Source organism: Protobothrops mucrosquamatus, unplaced genomic scaffold (assembly GCF_001527695.2).
Source record: "Protobothrops mucrosquamatus isolate PMUCROS unplaced genomic scaffold, P.Mucros_1.0 scaffold1566, whole genome shotgun sequence".
NCBI lineage: Eukaryota > Metazoa > Chordata > Lepidosauria > Squamata > Viperidae > Protobothrops > Protobothrops mucrosquamatus.
In genome coordinates, this window is record NW_015387733.1 from 257,150 (window position 1) to 265,932 (window position 8,783).

The following is an 8,783-nucleotide window of genomic DNA, read 5'->3' on the forward strand; positions in this document are numbered from 1 at the left end:
ATTAGTTCAGTAACTAAATTAAGTATGCACCCAGCCATAAACTTGAATATCTCATTTTCTAGAAACATATTTTTCTTAAAAGAGCCACATAAAACGTGACATGCAGAATCACAGGCGGTTGACTGGGGTGGATCTTCGGTATGGATGGTTAAATCAAGCAATAGGCTGTCTGGAGAAGGTGGGCATTATCTATTGAAGCCAGCCACTGCGGCTAATTCCCAATTACCTTTCTGAATTGCTTTCCAACTCTGTAGAAAAAATTGCAAAATTTGCCACCAACAGGATGTTTTTGTATGGAAACCAAAAGTGAACAGAGACAGTCTGGAGAATGCAGGCATTGATCCTGCTACCTCTCGCATGCTAAGCGAGCGCTCTACCATTTGAGCTAATCCCCCAACCTGTCTTTTAAAACCTCAGTATAAGATAAAGAAATTGGGGAGAGGTAAATGGTCTATTTCTTCGGGCTGCCAAGCAACCATGACCTAACAAAATGTAGGACAAAATTCAGAAACAGAGGTGATGGAAATTAAGGGCCAACTGGCCAGATTCCTTGAAAGTGACCAAGACACATCTGAGCTCAGTTATCTGGAAAGAGTTTGAGCTGATTGATCCTGAGGAAGTGGGCAAGGTCATCACACCTGTAAGCTCAGCTACCTGAGTTCTGGACTCATCTCCTTCTGGGCTTGCTAAAGATTCGGAGTTTGCATGAGATTGAATTCAAGTGGTGGTTAATGTCTCTTTGTGAGAGAGAGCGATTAAGGTGCCGATTTGCCTCTGGGTGTAATTCAAGGCATTGGTTATTTCTTATAAAGCCCTGCATGGGATGGGTCCAGGTTACTTGAAAAACTGGCTTATTCCTATGGGACAGGCCCACCACATTTATGCTGGTAGAAGGAGCCTGCTGTCGGTCAAGGTTTTGTAATATAGTAGAACTGTGGGGGAATTAGCTCAAATGATAGAGCGCTTGCTTAGCATGCAAGAGGTAGAAGGATCAATGCCTGCATTCTCCAGGCTGCCACAAAGAAGAGGGAGTCAAGCTATTCTCCAAGGCACCTGAAGGCAGGACGAGAAGCAACAGATGGAAACTGATCAAGGAGAGAAGCAACTTAGAACTAAGGAGAAACTTCCTGACAGTTAGAACAATTAACCAATGGAACAACCTGCCTCCAGAAGCGGTGAATGCTCCAACACTGGAAGTTTTTAAGAAGAGACTGGACAGCCATTTGTCTGACATGGTGTAGGGTTCCTGCCTGAGCAGGGTGTTGGACTCGATGACCTCCGGGGTCCCTTCCAACTTTATTATTATTATTATTATTATTATTATTATTATTATTATTATTATTATTATTATTATTATTATTATTATTATTATTATTATTATTACTATTATTACTATTACTACTACTACTACTACTACTACTACTACTACTACTATATAAAGATATCCGGTTGAAGGCAAATTTTGCATATTATTCTGGACTTCTACAGTGTTGGAAAGCAGTTCGGGAAGGCAATTGGGAATTAGGGGCAGTGGTTTGCTTCAGTAGATAGTGGGATCAATGCCCACCTTCCCCAGACAGCCTGTTGCTTGAAGATGCATACCGAAGATGCACCCCAGCCAGCCCCCTGCGATTCTGCATGTCAGCTTCTACGTGACTCTTTTAAGAAAAATGATGGAGCAGCTCTGCTAGGATATTGTGCAGTCAGTTCAAAGGATAGAGCACTTGCTTTACATACAAGAAGTAGTAGGACCAGTGACTGCATTATCCTAAAGAAAGTTTTTATCTTTTAGCAGGTGATTAGACAATTTTCTTCTCTCTAGTTTCTGCATCTTGTCCTGAGTTCTTGTAGTTTACTGCCTCAAAGCTACCTGGAGCTGGGGAATTAGCTCATATGGTAGCTTTGCATGTAAGAGATGGTAGGATCAATACCCACTGTTCTGGATCTTCCCCTCTTCTTCTGCATAAGCATCACATGTTAGCATAGGACCTCCAAGCCGTGTGGCTAGGAGACATGAGGCTGGATGAACAAAGGCATTCCAAACTGGGCACGTAGCCAGTATGTCCTGAGAAGAGTTCAGAGGCTCCTCCTACTACTGACCTGTTAACATGGGATGACTGACTAACTAAACTACATTTCCCATAATCCATCTCTTAAGGAAACAGCACTTAACTCAATAAATGCCAGATATTCTAACATACAGATACATGCTCTCTAGTTAGGGTTACATAGAGCTATACGACTCAGAATACCCACATTCTCTGCATGAGATGGGCCCAGCTTACTTGAGAAACTGTCTCATTCCTATGGGAAAGGCCCTCCCTCCCTATGCTGGCAGAAGGGGCATGCTGTAGGTCCCATCGGTCAAGGAATTTCAGCTGGCAGAGTCCATGAGAAAAGTATTTTCTGCTGTGCTACCCACTCTTTGGATATCTTTCCCCCTGAGATGACATTGGCTCCCATCTTCCTGACTATCCACAAGAACCTTCAGAGCTGGCTCTGCCAATTGGCCTGGAACCCCAAAGAGAGAGTATCACACAGGAGGTGGTAATATGAGAGAATAGTTGGGGAATTAGCTCAAATGGTAGAGCGCATGCTTAGCATGCAAGAGGTAGCAGGATCAATACCTGCATTCTCCAATTTGTCTCTATTTACTTTTGATTTCCATACAAAACATCCTGTTCCAGGCAAATTTTGCATATTATTCTGGACTGCTACAAAGCTGCAAAGTAGACCAGGAAGGTAATTGGGAATTAGAGGCAGTGGTTTGCTTTAATAGGTAAGGAAATCAATGCCCACCTTCTCCAGATGGGTCTAGGAGAGTTAACCACAGCCACATGTCTGTGCCAACTCTACTACGGGGGCGGGGGGGCACCGCAGCCAGCCCATCCCAGGCATTTATCATTGGCTGGCCCTTTGCCAGAGCTCTTCCCAATCCAACACACCTTCCTCCTGGGCAATTTGCTGAAAGATACTTGTCTCCTGCACAATATCCTAGCAGAGCTGCTCCATCATTTTTCTTAAAAGAGCCACATAGAAGCTGACATACAGAATCCCAGGGGGCTGGCTGGGGTGATCTTTGGTATGCATCTTCAAGCAATTGGCTGTCTGGAGAAGGTGGGCATTGATCCCACTATCTACTGAAGCAAACCACTGCCCCTAATTCCCAATTGCCTTCCTGAACTCTGTAGAAGTCCAGAATAATATGCAAAATTTGCCTTCAACAGGATATCTTTGTATGGAATACCAAAAGTGAACAGAGACAGCCTGGAGAATGCAGGCATTGATCCTGCTACCTCTCGCATGCTAAGCGAGCGCTCTACCATTTGAGCTAATTCCCCCACAGTTCTACTGTATTACAAAACCTTGACCGACAGCAGGCTCCTTCTACCAGCATAAGTGTGGTGGGTCTGTCCCATAGGAGTGAGCCAGTTAATAATGATAATGATAAAAGTTGGAAGGGACCTTGGAGGTCATCTAGTCCAACCCCCTGCTCAGGAAGGAAACCCTATACCATTTTGGACAAATGGCTGTCCAGTTTCTTCTTAAAAACTTCCAGTGTTGATGCATTCACTGCTTCTGGAGGCAGGTTGTTCCACTGGTTAATTGTTCTAATTGTCAGTTTTTCAAGTAATCTGGACCCATCCCATGCAGGGCTTTATAAGTAATAACCAATGCCTTGAATCGCACCCAGAGGCAAACCAGCAGCTAATGAAGCTTGTCCATGGATGTTTCCATGAAGTCACCAGAAGTCAAGCTCAATCTGGGCGTCCCTACTACTATTGTTTTTAAGATCTAATAACTACATTAGCACCTATGGAGATTCCCAATCATCCAGGTCATGATTGTCCCAAATGTCCTGTTTTTCTTTCCTCAAAAGGCAACTGGACTTTGTTTCTTTTCCTCTGGAAATGTTTCGCTTCTCACTCTGGAAGTTTCTTCAGTTCTGAGTAGTGGGGAATAGAAGGATTTATATTCTTTGCAGTCATCTGGCTGTTAGCTCTCTGAGAGTTGTTGAAGCCACATGGGGATTTATCAGTATCCTCAGAGTCACCTGACCTAGAGTGCAAATTGGTGTGGATCCTTCTTGAAAGGACTGCATTGTAAACAGAAGATCGGTGGTGTCCTAAAGGTAGGATATAAACCTTTCCATTCTTCAGCACATAATATGGCATAACTGTTCTTCCGCATATATCAAGGCGGCTTCAACACCCTTCCCCAGAAAGGGAAGATTGATGAAAGTTGTCCAACACAGTAAGGTTCAAGGACAGGCTGTTGAGAAGGCTGCACCCTGCCTCTTCAAGGCTGATAGAATCACTCTCTCCCTCAAAGAGGCATTAACCAGCACTTGAACTCAATCACACGTAACCTCCCAATCTTTAACAAGCCCAGAAGGAGATGAGTCCAGAACTCAGATAACTGAGCTTACAGGTGTGAGGACCTTGCCCACTTCCTCAGGATCAACCAGCTCAAACTCTTCCCAGATAACTGAGCTCAGATGTGTCTTAGTCACTTCCAAGGAATCTGGTCGGTTGGCACCTAATTTCCATCACCTCTGTTTCCTGAATTTTCACCTGAATGTTTTTTGCTATGTCATGGCTGCCTGCCAGCTGAGAAATTAGACCATTTACATCTCCCCAGTTTCTGCATCTTGTCCTGCAATACTGTAACATGGTAGAAGAAGGCTGCCACGCAGTTGGGGAATTAGCTCAAATGGTAGAGCGCTCGCTTAGCATGCGAGAGGTAGCAGGATCAATGCCTGCATTCTCCAGTTTGTCTCTATTCATTTTTTATTTCCATACAAAGGCAGGCAAATTTTGCATATTATTCTGGACTTCTACACAGCTGCAAAGTAGTCCAGGAAGACAATTGGGAATTAGAGAGTGTTTTGCTTTAATAGGTGGTGGAATCAATGCCCACCTTCTCCAGATGGGTCTAGGACAGTTAACCACAGGCATATGTCCATGCCCACTCTACCGCGGGCACCCCACTGCAGCCAGCCCATCCCAGGCATTTATTATTGGCTATTCCTTTGCCAGGACTCTTCCCAATCTAATGTTCTATGCACCCTCTTCCCAGGCAATTTGCCGAACGATACTTGTCTCTGGCCAATCCATTAAAGCAGGACAAGTAACCGGAATATCAACATTTTTGCAAGATGTGCCATGTTTGGAATTGTACAAAAGTGGAAGTAGGAGCAATGCTCGTGATTGAAAGCAGGCCTCCATGTTGCTTCTCCTTCCGATTTGTCTCCTGGATTTGCTTAATTTTACATTCCTCCCTTGTATCACTGAGCCCTAACTGGATAATAATTGAGAGATGAAATATCTATTGGACTATTTGGTTCATCATTGTGTTCTACTCAGGATGTAACAGAAGAAAACCCTGGAATCTATTAAGGACCCTGTTGTGTCCTGAGCCTGCAGAAGCAGGCTCGGGACGATGCAAGAGTCCTGGGCATTTGCAAAAGCTGCCCGGGACCAGACTGAGCGGCGCCGGCCTTGCGCGCATGCACAAGGCGGGAAAAGACCGCCTGCTATTGGCTGGAATTGCCCGGGGATCAGAGGGTATAAATAGAGGCCTGCGTGCCTCTGCTCTGGCTGGTTGTTGACTGTAGAGAAAGAATAAAGACTGTTAGCAAAATGCATTGCTTCCTTCGCCATTATTCTCCGGACTTAACAGACCCTCTCTCTCCTATTTGGATTATTGCCTTTATCAAAATGAAGAGCAAAGGAACCCGGTGATTATACTTAGAAGCTGTTTATTACATGACAAGTAATCACCTTGACTGAGAGTCATGGCCGAATGGGATACTACAGAAGGACACTGCATGGTGGATGGAGGTTCCTTCCTGGGAGGCAGAGTAGAAAGGGAAGAGGAGAGGATTCTTTAGCATCACGACGAATTAAAAATCACCTCAGAGCCTGCCCACCCCAGTAGTGAAACAGACAGAGTCCAATCAATGTCCAGAAAGATGTTTTGGGAACGTTTCTAGTCCAGGTGCTCCATGCCACCTTCGTGCATGCCATTCCCAGGACGGTTGGCCTTGAAGCTGTGAAACAACCCAAGCTGGCCTCTCTGTCTTCCATAAGTCCAATCCTCCCCATCAGTTCCCAGCATTTCCACTTTCACCCCACCTGCACCTTTCCCCTCCCAAATGCCCTTGCTCCTTCCCTCCCCATTTCCATGGCAGCTGGCAGCAAGCTTGAGGAAAAGCGAAGATGGCCAGGTTGACACTTGGTTGACTGTGCCATGAACCCTAATAATATATTAAAAGTCAATGCAGCCTGACTTTCAGCCAAATGAAGGTGATTTGGCTAAGGCTAAACCTCTTTATTGGGATTAAAACCCTCAAGAGTTCCCCAAACCTGGTTCATCCATCTGTTACAAATACTTGAAGGAAGGAAGGAAGCAAGGAAGGAAGGAAGGAAGGAAAGAAGGAAAGAAGGAAAGAAGGAAAGGAAAGAAGGGAGGGAGGGAGGGAGGGAGGGAGGGAGGGAGGAAGGAAGGAAGGAAGGAAGGGCTCATAAGATTTCAGGAACTGTGAATAATGTCTCTCCTGGGTCCTTGCTTGCCAAACTGTTATGTAATGAAGTGTTGGAGCATTCACAACTTCTGAAGGCATGTCATTACACTGATTAATTGTTCTAACTGTCAGGAAATTTCTCCTTAGTTCTAGGTTGCTTCTCTCCTTGATTAGTTTCCATCCGTTGCTTCTTGTCCTGCCTTCAGGCGCCTTGGAGAATAGCTTGACTCCCTCTTCTTTGTGGCAGCCCCTGAGATATTGGAACACTGCTATCATGTTCCCCCTCGTCCTTCTCTTCATTAAACTAGACATGCCCAATTCTAGCAACCGTTCTTTCTAGGTCTCCCATGCTTTGGTCTTACTGTCCTAGCAAAAGGGGGAAACCAGCTCTTCATGACTCCTTGGAAAGTTAAGAGGGTGGGGCCTGCCAGAACTCAAGGGGAAGGTGTTCAATAGGGCATAAGCATTGTAGATCGGCATCCAACATGTTTGGCATGCTCCAGAACTCAGCTGGCCAAACTCACAGCTGTGAGGACTTTCTCCACTTCCTCAGGGTAGACCAAAATGTCTGTCACATAACTGAGTTCAGTTGTGTCTTAGTCCGTTCTAGTGGATCTGACCAGCTGGCATCTACAGTAGTGGCCAAAATTATGGAAACCTTTTGGGAAAAGTGTACATTTGAGGTTTGATGGCTTATAACACCACTTTGTTTAGAGTAGTACCATAAAAGTATATATCAATGGAAAGATAATTTAATCAACAATGTAATGCAAGAAAGTGTGTTCAGTTATCTGTATTCTATGAAAAGTTATAGCCAAATAACCAGAAAAAGGAAGCACAACTTGCTTAGGTTGATATCAGGTAGCTTTCCTTCATCTGATTGTAGCCAATGAGCATGAGTGTTTAGAGAGCCAATCAGGTATCATCTTGTTTTGGCAATGAGCCAATCAGATCACAGTAGGATTTAGTTATTGATGTCATGTATTGAAGCTGAGAGGAGGACATTTGTCAGTGTGTTATGTAATTGCTATCAAGTTGTTTGGGTTTTTTTGTGTTTTCACTTAGTGAGCTTATAAAATGTAATAAAATTAAAGCAATGGTGCAAAAAGTTGACTGATTCCCCAGAAAGCGATGTAAAATAGTATTATTAAGTGAACAAGGTTACAGTTATAAAGAAATTAGAAGAAAAACTGGTGGAAACTTAACCAAAGGTGGCATTTCTACTGTACACTTTTTCCAAAAGGTTTCAACAATTTTGGCCACTACTATAATTTCATCTGCTCAGTTTCTGCATTTTGTCCAGAATTATTGCAGTTTGGTGGGTCAAGGATACCTGGAGCTGGGGAATTAGCTCATATGGTAGAGCGCTTGCTTTGCATGCAAGAGGTGGTGGGATCGATACCCACATTCTCCAGTTGAATATTTATTTTGCTTTATAATCAGATTATTTTCATCTCCTTACTTGCTGTCTCTTGTCCTGATTTCTTGTAACACAGTTAAACAAATCTGCCAGGCAGTTGGGGAATTAGCTCATATAGTAAAGCGCTGGCTTGGCATGCAACTGATGATGGGATTGATGCCAACGCTCTGATCATTTTTTTTTATCCATACACTCATACAACCTCACTGAATCCATTTGTACACATTAGTTTGTATCTGCCTTTTCTTTTGTACACCATGGAAAGTACCTTCAAAAAGCAACTGGGGAATCGTTCACCCTTTGAGATGAAGTACCCAGAGCCACTCATGAATAGCCATTTGTGAAATCAGTAATTTTATTGTTTACTACTTATGTATAAGAATCTCGCCAGACTTCTTGACTTGCCCTGGGAATAACCATAAATGGATCTTGGGGCAAGTCAAGCTTATGCCAATTGCAGCTGAACAACAACTCCAAGCTAGGCCCTCACTTGACCCCTCCTTCCAGCCTAGCTGGCACCTCCACAACAATTTTCCAACCTATCTCCACAACAACCCTCCACTGTCTCTTTTTCTGTCTGCAGAGTCAATTCTATTCTTTGTACGTAATCACTAGTCTATACTTGCCTCAGGACATTCAGAAAACTGATTGGGACTGGCATTTCCATGTAAGAGGAGAAAGGATAGGGATAGGGAGGGAGGGAGGAGGAGGAGGAGACAATCTCTTATTAGTCAATATGAATCTTTAAATGTTAGCCTTGCCATTCTTCCTCCCTTATTATAATTTCTCTCTCTCTCTCTCTCTCTCTCTCTCTCTCTCTCTCTCTCTCTCTCTCTC

General features: G+C 43.9%; 5 non-coding genes across 5 annotated transcripts; 3 read left to right on the forward strand and 2 right to left on the reverse strand.

Annotated features, from left to right (window-relative positions):
* Positions 1–322: 322 nt before the first annotated feature.
* On the reverse strand, positions 323–395 carry TRNAA-AGC. Its single transcript has one exon. It is a non-coding gene; the product is annotated as a tRNA-Ala (tRNA).
* Positions 396–2,566: 2,171 nt separating this feature from the next.
* TRNAA-AGC lies at positions 2,567–2,639 on the forward strand. Its single transcript has one exon. It is a non-coding gene; the product is annotated as a tRNA-Ala (tRNA).
* Positions 2,640–3,268: 629 nt separating this feature from the next.
* Positions 3,269–3,341, reverse strand: TRNAA-AGC. The gene has a single exon. It is a non-coding gene; the product is annotated as a tRNA-Ala (tRNA).
* A 1,357-nt stretch (positions 3,342–4,698) lies between these two features.
* Positions 4,699–4,771, forward strand: TRNAA-AGC. Its single transcript has one exon. It is a non-coding gene; the product is annotated as a tRNA-Ala (tRNA).
* Positions 4,772–7,867: 3,096 nt separating this feature from the next.
* On the forward strand, positions 7,868–7,940 carry TRNAA-UGC. The gene has a single exon. It is a non-coding gene; the product is annotated as a tRNA-Ala (tRNA).
* Positions 7,941–8,783: the final 843 nt, after the last annotated feature.